This window comes from Pipistrellus kuhlii, unplaced genomic scaffold, assembly GCF_014108245.1.
Source record: "Pipistrellus kuhlii isolate mPipKuh1 unplaced genomic scaffold, mPipKuh1.p scaffold_m20_p_3, whole genome shotgun sequence".
Lineage (NCBI taxonomy): Eukaryota > Metazoa > Chordata > Mammalia > Chiroptera > Vespertilionidae > Pipistrellus > Pipistrellus kuhlii.
Genome location: NW_023425529.1, coordinates 92,913,568 through 92,932,197, shown reverse-complemented (window position 1 = coordinate 92,932,197; position 18,630 = coordinate 92,913,568). Strand labels below are relative to the sequence as shown.

At 45.2% G+C, this 18,630-nt stretch overlaps 1 protein-coding gene across 4 annotated transcripts in view; it reads left to right on the top strand.

Moving 5' to 3' along the window:
- The first annotated feature begins 4,703 nt into the window (after positions 1–4,703).
- Positions 4,704–18,630, top strand: part of LATS2 (large tumor suppressor kinase 2) — a 111,700-nt gene continuing 97,773 nt past the window's right edge. For all 4 annotated transcript variants that reach the window (XM_036455526.2, XM_036455530.2, XM_036455524.2 and 1 more), the window contains exon 1: positions 4,704–4,835. The gene's annotated coding sequence lies outside the window, so the exon portion shown is untranslated. The remainder of the gene's footprint in view (positions 4,836–18,630) is intronic.

Genomic DNA, 18,630 nt, shown 5'->3' with positions numbered 1-18,630 from the left:
AACAACAAAAAAGACAAAAAATACAAGATAGAAAACATTTGTTTATTCATCTACTGCCTATTCATCTATTACTCTCTGAAAAATAATAATAATGCACTTTTCCATAAATCTGACTTCCAATAATATAAACCTTTTGGGACATGTCAAGGAACTGAAGAAGCAGAAGGTCTTTTAATGATTAAGGTAGCCATCTCTGATAAACTGGGTCCCTGAGCCCATTGCCCCAGCATCACCTCTGCTCTGACCTGAGCTAGATACAGTCTCTGAGCTGACCTCTTCCTCACTCCACAAAAACCACTCCTCTTCCCTCAAAGTACAAAGGGGTGAATTTGGTTACAGTTTCCTAGTTATAAGTACATTTAATCCACACTTTTTGGAGATTCCCTTTAGAGAGTCTATAATTCAGTGTTTCCAAGCTCTGGAGTTATAACTATGAAGGTTCGAATCCCAGATCCATGTGTTAGGGTTCTTTTCTATAAAATGGGATTAATAACATGGTTGTCTAGAGGACTGAATGAGATAATACACAAATTTAGGGCAATACCTGGGATAGAGAGACACACACACATCCTCACACACATATAGATGTTACCTTAATAAATTAATTTATATACTGTAACATTGCCACTATTGTAGGCTTTGTAATCACCTGGCCTTGTGTTATCTTTTCCCTCCTTTTCAGCTGGATGCATTATGTGGATGTACTTATTTACCTGATTAATTTCAACATAATTTTTTTTTGTTTTTGCTTAAAATCACCCAGAATCACTATACTTCCTAATCCCTTTAAAAATATATATTTTATTGATTTTTTTACAGAGAGGAAAGGAGAGATAGAGAGCTAGAAACGTCGAAGAGAGAGAAGCATCGACCAGCTGACCAGCTGCCTCTTGCACACCACCTACTAGGGATGTGCCCACAACCAATGTACATGCCCCTGACCGGAATCGAACCTGGGACCTTTCAGTCCACAGACCGACGCTCAACCGCTGAGCCAGACCGGTTTTGGCCTTCTTAATCCCTTTTAACATTTGGCTGCATCCTTTTTTGTTTCACAAAATTAGGTACTGTCACTTGCTTTTTTTTTTTTTTTCTTGAACAAAATGTAAATTCCACCAGGAAATAGATCATGTGGTTTTGCTCACCATTGTATCTCCAGTATCTGGTTAGCCCATGGATCATAGCAAGCACTCACAAAATTAAAAAAAACAAAAAGCCCAAAGGAAGGAATGACACCATGTTAATAAACACTTATTCACATACTCATTAATCATAATCACATACCAATAAAGGTATGCCACAGTTTCCCCAAGCAAGCTTCTAAACTTGTTTCCAATTTGTTTCATATACATATATTTGAAATATTTTAAAATATATTTTTAAAAGGCCCAAAGAATAACAGCACACATTATTAAACCTAATCATCCAGAATCAAGTTTAAGATTTTGACAGTTTTGCTTCACTTTTTTGGATAAAAGAAATAAAGCATTGCAGATGAAGTTTAAAGTCTGCATTTTTCTTTCCTTAGTCTAATTTCACTTCTTACATGGCCAACAGATGTTATAGATTTAGTGTGTACACCTTCAATCTATTGTAATACTTATAAAAAATATGTGATTCATATGGGTTCTAGGAGGTTTTGTTTATTTATAAACATGTTATCATAGTGTATATGTAGTTCTGCAACTTGTTTTGTTTTGTTAATCCTCACCAGAGGATATTTTTCTCTTTGCTTTTTAGGGAGAGTGGAAAGGAGGTAGGGAGGGACCCTCTTCCCCAAAGGGGCCACAAGTGACCTCTGAAAATGGTTTGCTATTTACTTGATCCTGAAAACCTCACAAAATCATGCAAATCAAGAGGCTCAAATCTTCATGTTCACTTTAAGAACACCTGTGAAACTATTCAGGCCACCAAGGGTATGCATATTTGAAAATCCACCAAGTATCTGAAGGATGTCACTGTACAGAAGCAGTGTTACAATGGTGGAGTTGGTAAGTGTGCCCAGGCCAAACAGTGGGTTGCACACAGAGTAACCCAAAAAGAGTGCTGAATTTTTGCTGCACATATTTAAAAATACAGAGAACAATGATGAAATTAAGAGTTTAGTTGTAGATTCCTTGGTCACTGAGCACATCCAAGTGAAGAAAGCTCCCAAGAAGCCATGTAGAACTTACAGAGCTCATGCCACACTGAGGTGACCCTTACTGATTGTTTGTAACCAGAAGAGGAGGTGCACAGAACAAAAATATCCCAGAAGAAACTGAAGAATAAATTCAGCATAAAATAAAAGCAAAAAAAAAAAAAAAAAAATAAGAAAAGAAAAAAGGAAAGACGAGAGGGGGAGGGGAAGAGAGAGAGAAACATCATTGTGAGAGACACATTGATTGGTTGCCTCCCTCATCTGCCTGATCCGGGTGGGGATTGAACCTGCAACCCAGGTATGTGCCCTGTGTCCTTGACTGGGACTCGAACCATGATCCTTCCATTAGTGGGCCACACCAGACAGGGCTGCAAATTTCTTCTTTCCACTCTGCCATTATTTTGAATTTTATCTACGATCATTTATCCTTTGAAAAATATCAATTATTTCATGTGTCATTATTTGAATACCTTTCATTTTCCTCTTATTCTCTACTGCTGGACATTTAGGTTCTTCTTGATTTTTTTATTATTGCAAGCAATGCTATAAATGCTTACTTGTCGTTGCAACATTTTGTTTTACACATACATTAAATTATTTTTATTTACAATATTTCATTTGACAAAAAAAAATCTTTTTAAATACATCTTTGAAGACAGCAAGGGCAGGACCTTTAAACACACAAAGGAAATTGGCAGCCTGTCTTGTGGCTTGGGACAGGGGTGGAGAACGTGTGCTCAGTGTGTGAATAGAAGGTACACCCGATGAGTGCAAAGGGGACCCCCTCTACAGTACAGGACATTCCCCGGATACTTGTTCTCCAAATACCGTGCAGGATGCCTGGGAAATAAGACTGCAAAATGAAATTGAATTCGGAGCTGCACAGTAATGATCTAATAATCCAAGCTCAAGAAAGGAGAGAGGAAACAGGAGATTGGTGTGAGGAGGTTCCCTGGAATAGCAAAGGTAGAGGCTGGAAATACAGATGGGGTTCCCGGACTAGAAAGATTGGTCGTTCCTAGAAAATGACCTTCATTACTCAAATGTTAATCATTCGAGATTAACATTTAAACATTTCACAAGAGTGCATGAAAAAGGAAATTGAGTTGACTTTTAAAATGATAGTAGTCTTCAGCAATCTGGGGCCACAGTGTGATATTAGGTTGAAGATTTGCCATCCAGTGTCACTTCTGTTCCCTGTCCCATGGGGCTCATGTCCTAGTAGTGTTAAAAAAAAAAAAAAAAAAAAAAAAAAAAAAAAACAAAAAAAAACAAAACACAAAAAACCAACAACATTGAAATCTGTAAAGAATTTTTGCGAGTTTATTTGAGCCAAACTATCAACATATGCCGGGAAGCAGAACCTCAACAAAATGAGATAATGCTCTGGAGAATGGAGAGCTACATCTATATTTATACATTGCAATCAAGGGGACATAGGGGAGTTATATAAAATTCATTGGTGATAGATTAAGGAGGTGGGATAAAGCAAAACGGGGATGGGGTGAAGGGTGGGGGGAACCTCTGGGATAGGGTGAAAAGTGAAATGATGGACGTGAGCTTCTTTTACAGAGATAGATACAGGAATTAACAGTTGACAATTAAGTTGATAACAATAACAGTGAGGGAAAGTCCTGGTGCCATCGGTTGTGCCCTGAGGGGCCGGGGTAAAAAGGAAGTTACAAGTTACCCAGACATCTCACAGATATGTTATCTTAGAGGCCAGAAGGCCAATGGGCTTAGTAAGGAACATCTATCTAAGTTGACCTTTTGTTAGGTGAAATATAGGTCTAGGACATGACTACCCACTATAACCTGTTTGTAATTAGATAATTAATTTTCAAACCATCTTTTTTTTTTTTTTTAAAGATTTTATTGATTTTGTACAGAGAGGAAGGGAGAGAGATAGAGAGTTAGAAACATCGATGGGAGAGAGTCATCGATCAGCTGCCTCTTGCACACCCCCTACTGGGGATATGCCCGCAACCAAGGTACATGCCCTTGACCGGAATCGAACCCGGGACCCTTCAGTCCCCAAGCCGACGCTCTAGCCATTGAGCCAAACCGGTTTCGGCTCAAACCATCTTTTGTGTTTATTTTAGGTCTCTTAGTTTGCAAGACTGCCACGAAGGCCTCCCCTGAGCTTGTCAGGTTAGCATGTGGCCCCTTTCGTCCACAATGTACCTCACACAACACTTCTACACAAACTGCGAAAGGCACTGGAGGAGATTAAGTCAAACCGATTGAATTTGGGTTTATCTCACGTCCTCTCTGATAGCCTGGCCAGAAAGCTGTATCTGCTTTCCTTCGATGGTTGACACGGACTCGAAGGCTCCCGGAGGCCTGGTACCTTCCCCGGCACCCAGGCGGGTGAGAGGACGCGCTGCCTCCCGCCCCGCGCCCCGGGGCGGGACCGCAGGTGGCGGCCGGACCAGGAAGCGCGGGCGGGGCAGCTGGAGCGTGACGCGCGGTCACGTGACGCCCGTGGAATGCCAACAATGTAGCGAATGTCCCACTTGGGTCTGCGCGCCGGAGCCGAGGCACGAGCGCCGGGAAGATGGAGCCGCCGCCGCCGCCCGCGCCGCCCGGGTCTCCGCGGGGCCGCCTGCCGCCGCCGCCACCGGCGCCCGGTCACTCGGCGCGCGAGGCCCCGGAGCCGCAGAGGACGGCGCCCCCGCGGCGGTAGAGGTGCGAGGTGAGGCGGGCGAGCGGGCCCGGGAAGTTCTTGGCCGGGGCCCCGCCCGGACCGCCGCCGCGTCGTCGCGGTTCTGGTCGCTGTCGCGAGCCCGAGTCGGCGGCCGGGCTGTCAGGGCGGGCGGCGCCGCTTTGTTGCGCCAGCCGGTCGGCGAGGGACCGTGTCCGCGCAGGGCCCACCTCCGCCGGAGCCCGGGACGCGTCCCTTCCGCGGGCCGCGCCGTCGCGGGTCCCCTCCCCCTCCCCCTGGGGCCGCGCCATCGTGTCCCCACCCCCTTCCTCCGGCCGCGCCGGCGCCCGACCTTCCGTCCTCTCGCCGCCCGGACTCGGGGCTTCGGGCGGCCGCCGGGACTTGGCCGCCGGGCCGGGGAGGGCGGCTCCGTGCTGCTCCCTCTCCCCTCGCTCCCCCGAGCCCGGCCGGGAGCGCTGGGAACCGCCTTCCCGCTGGGGACGTGCTCCGCGCGGACCCGCTGCCGCGCTGTCCCCGGTCCCGGGTCCCGGCCTCGGGGCGGCGGCCGGACCGAGCACGTTTGCCCGCGGGGTGGGGGCCGGGTCTGCGGCCGCCGCCTGGCGCCACGAGCCCTCCGGCGACAAGCCCTCTTGCTGGGACCACCGTGGAAGCACACGTTGTTTGTGGATCTACCTATGTTGACAGTTTTCACCCTCATGTGGGACATACAAGTGAGAGTGTTCTGAATGTCAGAGGAATACTGGCTTAAAATGATTTAGCCTTCACTTGTGAACCAGTGTCCATGCGGCAGGTAAAACCCAAGGACCTGGTGGTGCTATTCTCCCGAAATTTTTACTTAGTAGTTGAGCCTTTCAGTAATGGTGGCTGATTATCAGGAAATTTGTACTAAATAGATCAGACTTCATATTTTTAGTGAAATCTCCGCTTCAATCCCTGCGTGATGGATCATCCTTTCTGAGTGCCGATTTAAAGCTTCTTTATCTTTTATGTTTTTTCTATAGCTGTTGTAATAAGGTAGTAACAGAAAAATCTTACAAAATAAAATGCAGATACTACTTAACAAAGACTTTTAAATTATAATTAATAAGACACTATTTCTTCAGACAATTTGATCTCATTATCAGGTATACAGAGGGCTGTTTAATGAGTAAATCATCATTCCTTTGAAATTAAAGTTGCTAAATATTAATAAACCTACAAATGCCAAGCAATACAATGAGGAATCTGAGCAGAAGACATCATGCAAAATTATAAGTAAATTACTAGATTCATAGCACTTTAGAACTGGAAAGGGACTCTTCTAGCCTCTATCCACTTTGAAATAGTTTGATTCAAGTGTAAATTGGAGCTGTATACATTTCTTTCTGAGCAAATCACAAAGGGTGGGAAGGATTTTCCTTTGATGGCAGGGGAATGCTTTTACAATAAGATGCCTTGCTATTTTATTTTATTTACTTGTTTGTTATATATTTTGTTACTGATTTCAGAGAGAGGAAAGGAGAGGGAGAGATAGTAACATCAATGATGAGAATCATCAATTGGCTTTCTTCTGCATGTCCCACTACTGGGGATCAAGCCCCCAACTGCAACCAGGGTATGTGCCCTGACCAGGAATCAAACCTCTTGATTCCTAGATCCAGCTCAACCACTGAATCACACCGCCTAGGTATTCCAAATGCTGTGTTGTAAATAGCCAGCCCTGGGTTCCAAATCCCATAGTGTGTGGAGATAAGGGAAGTGTTGAAACTGATAAATTTGCTGTAAATACACAGGAAGAATTTTGGGAAGCATTAAATCCGGACCAGCACAGTTTTTGAAAAAGCTGCTTTTATATTTTGTTTTATATCATGATTATAATAATGTGAAACTTTTAAACAGCATTGATTTTAAACTATGGGCTTGAAATACAAAAGATAATTCCCTGCATTTACTTTGTCATGACTGTAAATCTGCTGTAACAAGGAGCATCAACAGAATGAAGGGTTGGTCTTGATAATCCCTACAGTGATGGATTGATTCATAGGTTGATGCTCAACTATTGAGCAGCACTGGCTGAGGTTCATTGATTTTTTTTTTTTTTTTAAGACAGAGTGGAATGGAGGGGGAGAGAGAAAAACATGCAACCAAGGTGCAGCCCTTGACCCGAATCGAACCTGGGACCCTTCAGTCCCTAGGTGATGCTCTATACACTGAGCCAAACATGCTAGGGTGTGACAAGTGATTAAAGTTAATTGTATACTTTTTGTTCATGTGCCAGTATTTGACATTCATTGGAATTTTTCTGGAGGCCAAAAAAGACTCATATTTAGTATCAGTGGTTTGTATTTTGTATTAACCATTGGGTACAATATTGTGGTATAGGCATATGCTATAGCCTCTAAATTAGCCTCGTATTGTTCGCACATTGTTGTACATGAGCCACCTCTATAGGCACCGAGCCAGGCAGGCTGGGCCTGAGGGTCTTAAGAATGTAAATTGGGCCACGGCTGGTATGGCTCAGTTGAGCATCATCCCATGCACCAAAAGGTCACTGTTTTGATCTTTGGTCAGGGCACACACCCAGGTTTTGGGGTCAATCCCGGGGTTCAATCCCCAATGAGGGTGCATGAGGGAGGCAGTCATTGATGTTTCTAACTCCTCCCTCTAAAGTCAATAAAAACATATTTAAGAAAAAAAAGAAGTTGGCTTTTGAATGGTGTGGGCCTCCTTTTGGAGTGTAGGCCTCTGCCTTCAGACAGTTATCTTGAGCATGGGAAGGTAAGGACCAGCATGTTCCATTACTAATTAACTTCATCATACTTCACGAGTCTCACACTCTAGTGTTTTCATTAAGGGAACTCAGTGTCTGTCTCTTCTCCAACATTATCTGCCTGTTCATCTTCCTCTTCTATTTGAGCCATTTTACCAGAAGTTCCAGATTCCAAGAATAGCTTCACACTTCCTCTGTCAAATCACATCCCGTTAGCCTTTCTAATTTTGGTGGACACTCCTTTCTCTAGGTTTTCTCCAAATAGGCACGTGCACTGGGTTTCCTTGGAAAGTCACGGTATTTTACCTCTGTGTTCTGACTTCCTCTCTTGGGTATACCCGAAATTTGGAGTGAAGGAGGTTCCCAGGAGGGAGACCTTTCTGGGTTATAGAGTGGAATATAAGGAGACCCATCCTGTACCCTATATCATATGGATATCGTGTACAAATGTAATGGAGAATGTGATGGTTTGCTTTTCCCATAGATTGTAAGCTTAATTTAGAGGTGAGACCTGTTCTACCTGGGTGAGATCTCATAATGTCCAGCAGAGTATTTGACACACCTATGGCACTTAAAAACCCAATGTGATGACACTGCTCATTGGAGAGTTTTCCTGTGTTCTCAGAGGAATGTAATCACTGATTTCCCTAGAGATCCTCTTTATGAGGGTTTCCGAACCTGGACAGCCATGGGAGGGAGGTACATCAGCCTAGTGGCTTATGACTCTGACAGGACAGCGTCTGGCTGGAGGCTTGGTCTGTCATCCTAATTTAGTTTTATCTTTGCTAGGTAATTATAGTAAGGATATAACTTAAAGAATATATGGAATTTTAGGGCCAAGAAATTATGTTTTTTAAAATACCAATGGATGTCATTAATACAGGACCTGTAATAGGTTTGGTTTGTTACTTGGTTGGTGCTTAATTTTGTGTTCAGCAGCTGGTGTGGATTTGTGAAGTATTAGGAGAAATTAGAATAAAGATTCTTAAAAGTTTGATACATTTTCTGGGATTGGAGTGGGTGGGGGCAAATTAAGGGATGCTTAACATATTGCTGTCACATTGTTTTACATGAGCCACCTATATACGGTGTACTAAGTGTAGGATTTAGTACTTGTCTCTGCTCCAGATTTGAAAATGAGGTGTTTTTGTTCTGAGTTCTGTTACCGTTTTAAAATTCCAGTGTCATGAAGTTTCTTTTAAAGTATAATTGCCCTAGCCCAGTGGTCGGCAAACTCATTAGTCAACAGAGCCAGATATCAACAGTACAACTATTGAAATTTCTTTTGAGAGCCGAAAACTGACTTCTGGGCACGGGCCACGAAATTTCAATTGCACTGTACGTGCACATCCACATGTATTTTGTGGAAGAGCCACACTCAGGGGGCCAAAGAGCCGCATGTGGCTCGCGAGCTGCGGTTTGCCGACCACTGCCTTAGCCAGTTCATCAGCTTGTGGACAAGGGTCCTGGGTTTGATTCCAGTCAAGGGCACATACTTCGGTTGCAGTCTCCAGGGCAAGCGCAGGAGTCAACCAATTGATGTTTCTCTCACATCGATATTTCTCTCTGTCTTTCCCTCTCTTCCACTCTTCCTAAAATTCAGTAGAAAAATACCTTCGGGTGAGGATTTAAAAAAAAAAAAAAAAGATGCCGAAACCGGTTTTGCTCAGTGGATAGAGCATTGGCCTGTGGACTGAAAGGTTCAAGGGCATGTGCATTGGTTGCGGGCACATCCCCGGTAGGGGGTGTGCAGGAGGCAGCTGGTCGATGTTTCTCTCTCATCGATGTTTTTGGCTCTCCCTCTCCTTTCCTCTCTGTAAAAAAAACCCAATAAAATATATTTTTTTAAAAATGATGTTGAAAAATAAATAATAAAATAAATTTTAAAGTATACTTAAATTAGTTGATGCCAAAGAAATGTCCAAAGTTTAGTTTGCTTGATACCCCTGTATTTTTAAAGTTCACATCAAAGAGGACTTATAGTCATATTTATAAAATTTGTGATGAAAGAAAATGTCTATGTGTTAACTCTTATAAAAATGATTTAGTAGTATGTCAGAGGAGTTCATTTCTCACTACAATCTTAATTTGATTGATGAGTATTCTAATGAAAAACCTTTCAGAAGTTTAATTTGGCCATGAAAGCCACTGTCTTAAAGCTAAAGTCTAAAATCTCAAGCTGAGAAAATACGTTCATTCTTTTTTTTTTTTAAATTAATTTATTTTATTTTTAATTTTTTTTATAATCAATCTTTATTGTTCTTATTATTACAAAGGTTCCTCATTTCTTCCCCCTTCCACCAGGTTCCCACCCCACCCTCTGCCCTTTCCCCACCCCCATTGTCCTCATCCATAGGTGCACAGTTTATGTTCAGTCTCTTCCCCCATCCCTGTCTCCCCTTTTCCCTAAGAATCGTCAGTTCACTCCCCTTCCATACCTCTGATTCTATTATATTCAACAGTTAATATTGTTCATCAGATTTTTTTTTTTTAATTTCCTTGGTTTTTAGATTCACTTGTTGATAGTTATGTATTTGTTGTTCATAATTTTTATCTTTATTTACTTTCTCTTCTGAAAGAACCCCCTTCAGCAATTCATATAATTCTGGTTTGGTGGTGATGAACTCCTTTAGCTTTTTTTTAATTAGTGAAACTCTTTATCTGACCTTCGATTCTGAGTGATAGCTTTGCTGGATAGATTATCTTTGGCTGTAGGTTCTTTCTATTCATCACCTTGACTATTTCTTGCCATTCCCGTCTGGCCTGCATGGTTTCTGCTGAGAAATCAGCTGATAATCGTATAAGTGCTCCTTTATAGGTAACTACTTGCTTTGCTCTTGCTGCTTTTAATATTCTCTCTTTGTCTTTAGCTCTTGGAATTTTAATTATGATGTGTCTTGATGTGGTCCTCTTTAGATTCCTTTTATTTGGGGTTCTGTGCGCTTCCTGGACTTGTAAGTCTAATTCTTTCACCAGGTGGGGGAAGTTTTCTGTCACTATTTCTTTCAGTATGTTTTCGATATCTTGCTCTCTGTCATCTTCTGGGACCCCCATAATTCTGATGTTGGTTTGCTTGAAGTTGTCCCAGAGGTTTCTTACAGTATCTTCAATTTTCTGGATTCTCTTGCCTTCTAGCTTCTGCGGAGGAGTGTCTTCTGGCTCTTTATGTTCCAAATATTTGACTTGATTCTTGCGATCTTCCATTCTGTTTTTAGGACTCTGTATAATATTTTTTATTTCAGACAATATATTCTTTATTTCTTGTTGATTAGTTATTAATTCTAGTTGATCCCTTTTCATATCCTCATAGGTCTTATTGACCTTTTCTAGGAAATTCTTGAAAAACCTTATAAGTATAGATTTGAACTCTATATCCAGTCGCTTTTTGTCCTCCATTTCTTTCATTTGTGATCTATTTCGTCTCGGCATTTTCGCAGCTTCCCTGATGGGCCGGGGTTTCAGGGTGGAGCCTACAGCTTTGGCTTCCGTCAGCCCTGCCCTATACAGCTCCTGAGTCTCAGGGTCCTTCAGTACTCGCTGCAAGCGCCTCTGAGAGAAAGGTACCCTCGATTTTCACCTGCTACCAAACAGTCTAGGCTCTCTCCCAATGAGCCCAGCACTGGGGTTCAGTTCATTTGGAAGTGGGGTTGAAGGTGGCGTTCAGAGCAGACTGGAGCCCCTGTCTCCTTTCTGCCAGGGTAATCCCCCGGCACAGCCAACCGTCCCTTCTCTGCATACAGGGTGCGCACCTCCAGGACCTCCTTTCGCCGCTCCCCCGGGGTTCCGCCTTACAGCCCAGCTCCTTATGGATGAGCCTGGGTCCCCAGGGTCTGGCCTAGAACTGGGGTTCAGAGCAGTTGGAACTGGGGCCCAGCACAGTCGGAGCTTTTATCTCCTTCCCGCTAGGGTACGCCTTCCAGGCACTCAGCCGCCCTCCTCTCCGAGCGTGCAGCATGTCTCTGTACCTTAGGCTTTTACAGCTCCTCCGCTCTTCCTTCTGGCTTTCTCCTTCTTGTTGTAGAATTTCCAGTCAATTGACTTTCCTGTAGTTCTGGGTAATATCCATTTTATATTTTAGTTGTATTTTATTGAAATTGTTGTTTGCGGCTGCGGCTAGGTGTTTACCTGTGCAGCCATCTTGGATTCTCCTCAGAGTGTCACGTTCATTCTTTATGAGACGAGGAAAGTTTCATCCTTTCCAAATGATTTAGGCAAGAGCACAGTTTGTCCATAGGTGCTATTTTATATATTTAAAAGGGCAGGAACAATACCTCTGATATTCCTAGGACCAGTACATCCTATACTGGAGGAAGATGGAAAGAATATGAGAACATGCATGGTATACTATTCTTCCCTATTCACAAGGAGTCCTCCCAGTGGTGGGTTTATGCAGTGTCACTGAATAATTCTTCAACTTTTCTGTATGTTTGAAAAAATATTTTTGTCTATTTAAAATTTTTTATTATAAAGTGTTGGGGGGAAAAGACACCAAGATATCTGACCTAGATTCTGTTTAGGGGAGCATGCAGTTGGTATTTCTCAGTTCAGGCATAAACATAGACATCAGCACAGAAATGCAGTGTCACCTGTGCTGGTTGGCTTTATAACTGGAATTTTTGTGGGACATGTGGGCTGTAAGAGTGGGACTCTGCAGAAGCCGCTCCCCACTGTGTGTTTCAGAGCCCTCATAAGGAGATGACAGTGCATTGGGGAGATGTGTGCAGTACATGGCAGTTAAGGCTTCACTATGCCAGGGAACTTTGTACCCAGTCCCAAGGTATCCAGTCTTTTAATCATTTAGCTATGATTGTAAAGGAAACTATTGTTCAAACACTAGTTAGCTAGATGTGAATAGCTAGGCAATTTATTTTCCTTTTTTTAGATCAAGGTAAAATATACATATGGTAAAATTTCCATATTATTTTAACCATTCATGTGCATTTACTGGCATGAAATACATTCAGATTGTTACTGCAATCATTACCATGCTCTATGCTTTTTTATCCTGCCAAACAGAATCTCTGTACTCATTAAACAGTAACTCCCATTACCCCAGCCCCTGCTGATCTCCATTTCACTGTGTCTCTAGGAGTTTGACTGCTCTGGTTGCCTCATGCAAATAGAATCATACAGTCTGTGCCTTTTTGTATCTGGCTTATTTTATAGTCCTCAAGGTTTGTCTATGTTGTAGCATAATAGTTATGAGACTATAATAGTTATATGTAAAGTTTACTTAGGAACATGTCATTTGGACCTGCATCTTTTTTTTTTTTAATCTACAATATATTGTTGAGAGTATTACAGATAGCTTCCCCCTTTTTCTCCCATCCACCAGGTTCCCACCCTGCCCCAAGCCTTTATCACCCTATTATCTGTGACTGTAAGTAAGATCTTTGTTTAACCACCCCCAGCCCCCATTCTTCCCCACAAAACAGGGTTTGGCTGGGGAGGAGCCTGCAACCAAGGTATGTGCCCTTAACTAGTAACAAACCTGGGACCCTTTGGTCCACAGGCTAACACCATCCACTGAACCACACTGGCTGAGGTGTGTCATTATTTCTTAAATAGGTTTTCAGTATCTTTTTTTTTTCCCTTTAAAATTCTTTATTGGGAGATCCCAGATGGCGGCTTAGGTAATCACACCTAAACTGCTGCTGTGCACAACAATTTCAAAACTACAAGTAAACGTCTATCACCCAGAACCTGGCTGATAACCAGGAAAACTGGCTGAAAGGAAGTTCTACAACTAGACTGAAAGAGAAAGGAGCATTCAGGGCACAAGTGCTGAAAAACTGAGGTACAGGGGCACACGTCATATGGCTGGCGGCGGATCCCGGCTGGCGGAGGGTGTTGCTTTCTTCAACCCGAAGAGAGATAAGCTCCCAATCTCTCTGAAATCCAGTTTCTGGGGAGAAGCTAGACTGTCTGCCATTGGGTCGGAAAGTGAGGTTGGCTTGCTTGCAGAGATGCACACAAAAATAATTGTTTGCTGTGCTGGGGCGTGAGACGCGGGGACTCAGTCAGAGAGGCAGAGCAGGCTGACTGGCAGCCATTGTTGTTGGCCACACCCTAGCCTAGTGATGCCCTGAGACTCCACCCCACACAATCTACAAACACACCCAAGCTCCAAACAGCGGCTTTTGCATATGAATAGCCTTCTCTAGTGCAGTTTAACCTAGCAAACTTGCAACCTGGTGCAGGCAGCTTCAAAGCCTCCAAGCTCCAAGCAGGGAGGAGAGGACTGTGGTTCTCGCTGTAGCTCCTGCAAGGTGGCCTCAGACAGTAGCTGCGCTGCACCTCATTGGAGATCCAGAAGCCAGTGTACCTAGTGGTCAGTGTGAGACACCAGATTTCAACTCCTCACATCCATAAGTGACACATTCAGGAGGCGGACTCAGTGAGCACCAAAGCCCCACTAAAACAAGGCCTGAACCATAAGCATGTCTCCAGCGCAGCAGTTCTTCCATTATAGACACAGCGGATCCTCACAGCCAATTGGCCTGGAGGTCAATTCCTCCCAGTGTACCAACATCAATCAAGACTTAACTACACCAAGACTTTGCACTCAGCTCACAAAGGGGTGTACCGTAGGTGATTGGGGAAGCTGAGCTCCTGGCCCCTATAGGTCACCTACCACACAAAGCCACTCCATCAAAACAGGGAGACACAGAAGCATGTCACGAATGTGAGAGATGGAGGAAAGCAAACTACTGGACAACACAGAGTTCAGAATCACATTTATCAGGTTACTCAAGAATCTTCTAAAAACCTCTGAGAAACTTCAAGGACCTTAATGAGAATACCAAAAATATGGAAAAGGACCAGTCAGAAATTAAGCATACACTATCTGAAATAAAGAATATACAGAAACTCAACCGTAGATCAATGTACCCCAAGAATCAAACCAAAGATCTGGAATATAAGGAAACAAAAAACACCCAACCAGAGAGGCAGAAAGAAAGAAAGAAAGAAGAATCCAAAAGTGTGAGGATAGTGTAAGGAGCCTCTGGGACGGCTTTAAGTGTACCAACATCCGGATTTTGGGGGTGCCAGAAGAGAGAGAGCAGGATATTGAAGGCCTATTGAAAGAAATAATGACAGAAAACTTTCCCTACTTGGTGAAAGAAATAGACTTACAGAGGATCCAAGATGGCTGCTCGGGTAGACACCTAACCGCAGCCGCACACAACAATTTCAATGGAATACAACTAAAACGTAGAGTGGACATCGCCCAGAGCTACAGGTAGTCGACTGACTGAAAATTCTACAACAAGAAGGAAAGAGAAAACCGGAAGGAAGGAAAATCAGAGGAGCTGAAAAAAAGCCTAAGGTATGGAGACATGTTGCGAACTCGCACGCACGCGCACGGAGAGGTCGCAGCCAGAGAGGAGGAGAGGACTGGGTGCTGCTTGGCATTCCCTAGCAGGAAGGAAATAAAACCCCCAGCCTGGGCTGAACCCCCGAACCGGCAACGCTGAGCCCCAGATATGAGCCAGACTCTGGGGACCCAGGCTTCGGCGGGGGAGACGGGGCTGTGAGGCGGAATCCCAGGGGAGCAGCGAAAAGCAGGGCCCCCAGAGTCACTCGCACACTGTGCACAGAGGACTGAATGTTGACTCTGATGCTGGATTACCCTAGCGGGAAGAAACAAAGCCTCCGGCAGTGCTGAGCCTCAGTCCGGACTGCTCTGAACCCCAGTCCTGGACCAGACCCTGGGGACCCAGGCTCGGGCAGGGGGAGATGGGGCTGTGAGGCGGAATCCCAGAGGAGTGGTGAAGGGCGGAGCCCCCAGGGTCGCGTGCACTGCGCGCAGAGGACAGTCTGTTGACTCTGATCCTAGACTCCCCTAGCAGAAAGGAGAAAAAAAAAAGCTCCAGACTGGAGGAACGTGACAGGGAGCGAGAGCCCCTGCCAGACACGAGCCGGGCGACGGGGCCCCCGGGGGGGGGTGCCCCTGAGCCTTCGACCTCTGAGCGCGGGTGGCGGAGCCGGGGCCGGGGGCTGCTTCCTGGGCGGCGCCGACCCGGCGGTGGGCTGGAGCAGCGCGGGAGCCCGCGGAAAACAAAGGGGAGCCACAGGCCAACCTGCTGAGCTCCCAGGACAAGGAGGAAGAAACCAAAGTTCTCAATGTGAAGAAATCAAGTGAGAGCAAAAGATAGTAAAATTACTTAAGAAAGAATACAAAGAAGATCTTGAAAAATCAAAGACTAAGTCAGAACTCAACTCACCAGCCAACATTGCAATATAAATGCGTTTAAAAAAAAAAAAAAAAAAAAAAAAAAGGACAGAATGTTGGAACGGCGTCGGCCAGGCCTAGAGTGCCCAGGCACAAAGCAGTGGCAACCGGGCCCGGAGCAGCAACGGCCAGGCCCCAGAGCAACAGCAGCCAGAACCAGAGCAACAACAGCCAGCACTGGAGCAGCCAGACCTGGGGCAGTGGCAGCCAGGCCTGAGGCGGAGGCGGCCAAGCCCAGGGTGGCCAGCCCAGGAATACCCAGACCCGGAGTGGCCGGGCCCGGAGAAGCCGGGCCCAGAGCAGCCGGGTTGGGAGCAGCCAGGCCCAGAACAGCAGTAGCCAAGCCCGGAGCATCCAGGCTGGGAGCAGCCAGACTCGGAGCGGCCGGGCCCGGGGCAGCCGGGCCCAGAGCAGCCGGGTCTGGTGCGGCCAGGTCCGGAGCAGCGGCTGCCAGGCTGGGAGCGCCCAGGCCCGGAGCAGCCGGGTTGGGTGCGGCCAGGACCGGAGCAGCGGCTGCCAGGCTGGGAGCGGCCAGGCCCGGAGCAGCCGGGTATGGTGCGGCCAGGCCCAGAGCAGCGGCTGCCAGGCTGGGAGTGGCCAGGCCCGGAGAAGCCGGGTCTGGTGCGGCCAGGCCCGGAGCAGCGGCTGCCAGGCTGGGAGCGCCCAGGCCCGGAGCAGCCGGGTCGGGTGCGGCCAGGCCTGGAGCAGCAGCAGCCAGGTCCAGAGCAACTAGGTTGGGAGTGGTGGTGACCAGACTTGGAACAGCTGGTTGGAGAACGAACCAGAGCAACAGAGGCCAGGCCCGGAGCAGCCAGGCCTGGAACAGCTTGCTCCTCGCCTGCCTCTGCCCCACGGCTGCCTCTCAGACATGGCTGGAAACTTTTGTGGGAACTTGAGGGTCTGCTGAATCAGGTGATGAAGGCTTAGATCTGGATGTGTTGAGTTAGTATAGGGCTGGGGTGTTGATCTGTGTTGATCTGTGAGTGCCTTGGGTGGGGCCTGGATGAGACTCGTTGACCTATTTGGAAATGTCTTTTGTGTGAAATGTATCATTGAGCATGTGGTGGTATTATTGATATGAGAAAATCCTAAGTAACTGATTTACTATCTGAAAAGGGATTTACTATCGGGGAAAGGGAGGGAGGAAGAGACTGAACATAAACTGCACCTATGGATGAGGACGATGGGGAGGGGGCGGAGGGTGGGGTGGGAACCTGGTGGAGGGGGAAGAAATGAGGAACCTTTGTAACAACATGAACAATAAAGATTGATAAAAAAGAAGAGAAAAAAAAGAAAGAAATAAAAAGAAATAGACTTACAAGTCCAGGAAGCGCACAGAACCCCAAACAAGAGGAATCCAAAGAGGACCACACCAAGACACATCATAATTAAAATTCCAAGAGCAAAAGACAAAGAGAGAATCTTGAAAGCATCAAGAGAAAAACAGCTGGTTACCTACAAGGGAGTACTCATATGACTGTCAGCTGATTTCTCAACAGAAACTATGCAGGCCAGAAGGGAGTGCCAAGAAATAGTCAAAGTGATGAATAGCAAGAACGTACAGCCAAGATTACCCAGCAAAGCTATCATTCAGAATTGAAGGTCAGATAAAGAGGTTCACAGACAAGAAAAAGCTAAAAGAGTTCATCACCACCACACCAGGATTACATGAAATGTTGAAGGGTATTCTTTAAGAAGAGGAGGAAGAAAAAGGTAAAGGTAAAATTTATGAACAACAAAAAGACATCAAATACATACCTACCAATAAGTGAAACAAAATCAAGTGAAAAAAAAAATCTGAAGAACAGAATGGAATGGTGAATATAATAGAATCAGAGACATAGCAAGGGAGTTAACTGACAATTCTCAATGGGAAGGGGGTCTGAGGGGTTCCGGAAGAGAATGGATAAAAAGTTTACACCTATTGCCGAAACCGGTTTGGCTCAGTGGATAAGAGTATCGGCCTGTGGACTGAAAGGTCCCGGGTTCGATTCTGGTCAAGGGCATGTACCTTGGTTTCAGGCATATCCCCAGTGGGAGATGTGCAGGGGGCAGCTGATCGATGATTCTCTCTCATCAATGTTTTTAACTCTCTATCCCTCTCTCTTCCTCTCTGTAAAAAAATCAATAAAATATATTTTAAAAAAAAAATCTTACACCTATGGATGAAGACAGTAGCATGAGGTGGGGAATCAGGTGGAGGGGAGCTATGGGGGGGGGGGGGGAAGAGGAACACCTGTAATCTGAACAATAAAAATTTATATTAAAAAAAAACGAAAAAATTCTTTATTTTTTATTTATTTTAAATTTTTTTAAAGTATATTTTATTGATTTTTTTACAGAGAGGAAGGGAGAGAGAGATAGAGAGCTAGAAATGTCGATGAGAGAGAAACATCGACCAGCTGCCTGCCTCTTGCACACCCCCTACCGGGGATGTGCCCGCAACCAACATACATGCCCCTGACTGGAATCGAACCTGGGACCTTTCAGTCCACAGACCGATGCTCTACCACTGAGCCAAACCGGTTTGGGCAAAATTCTTTATTTTTTAAATAAATCTTTATTGTTCAGGTTATTACAGTTGTACCTCTCCACTCCCCCCATTGCTCCCTTCCACCTGGTTCCCACTCCACTCTCTGCCCTTAATCCCGCCCCCACTGTCCTCATCCATAGGTGTACAATTTTTGTCCAGTCTCTTCCCATACTCCCCACACCCCTTTCCCCACACCGAAGATTGTCAGTCCACTCCCTTTCTATGCCCCTGATTCTATTGTATTCACCCTATCTAATAAAGAGGTAACATGCTAATTGACCCTCACGCTATCGTAAAGATGGCGGCA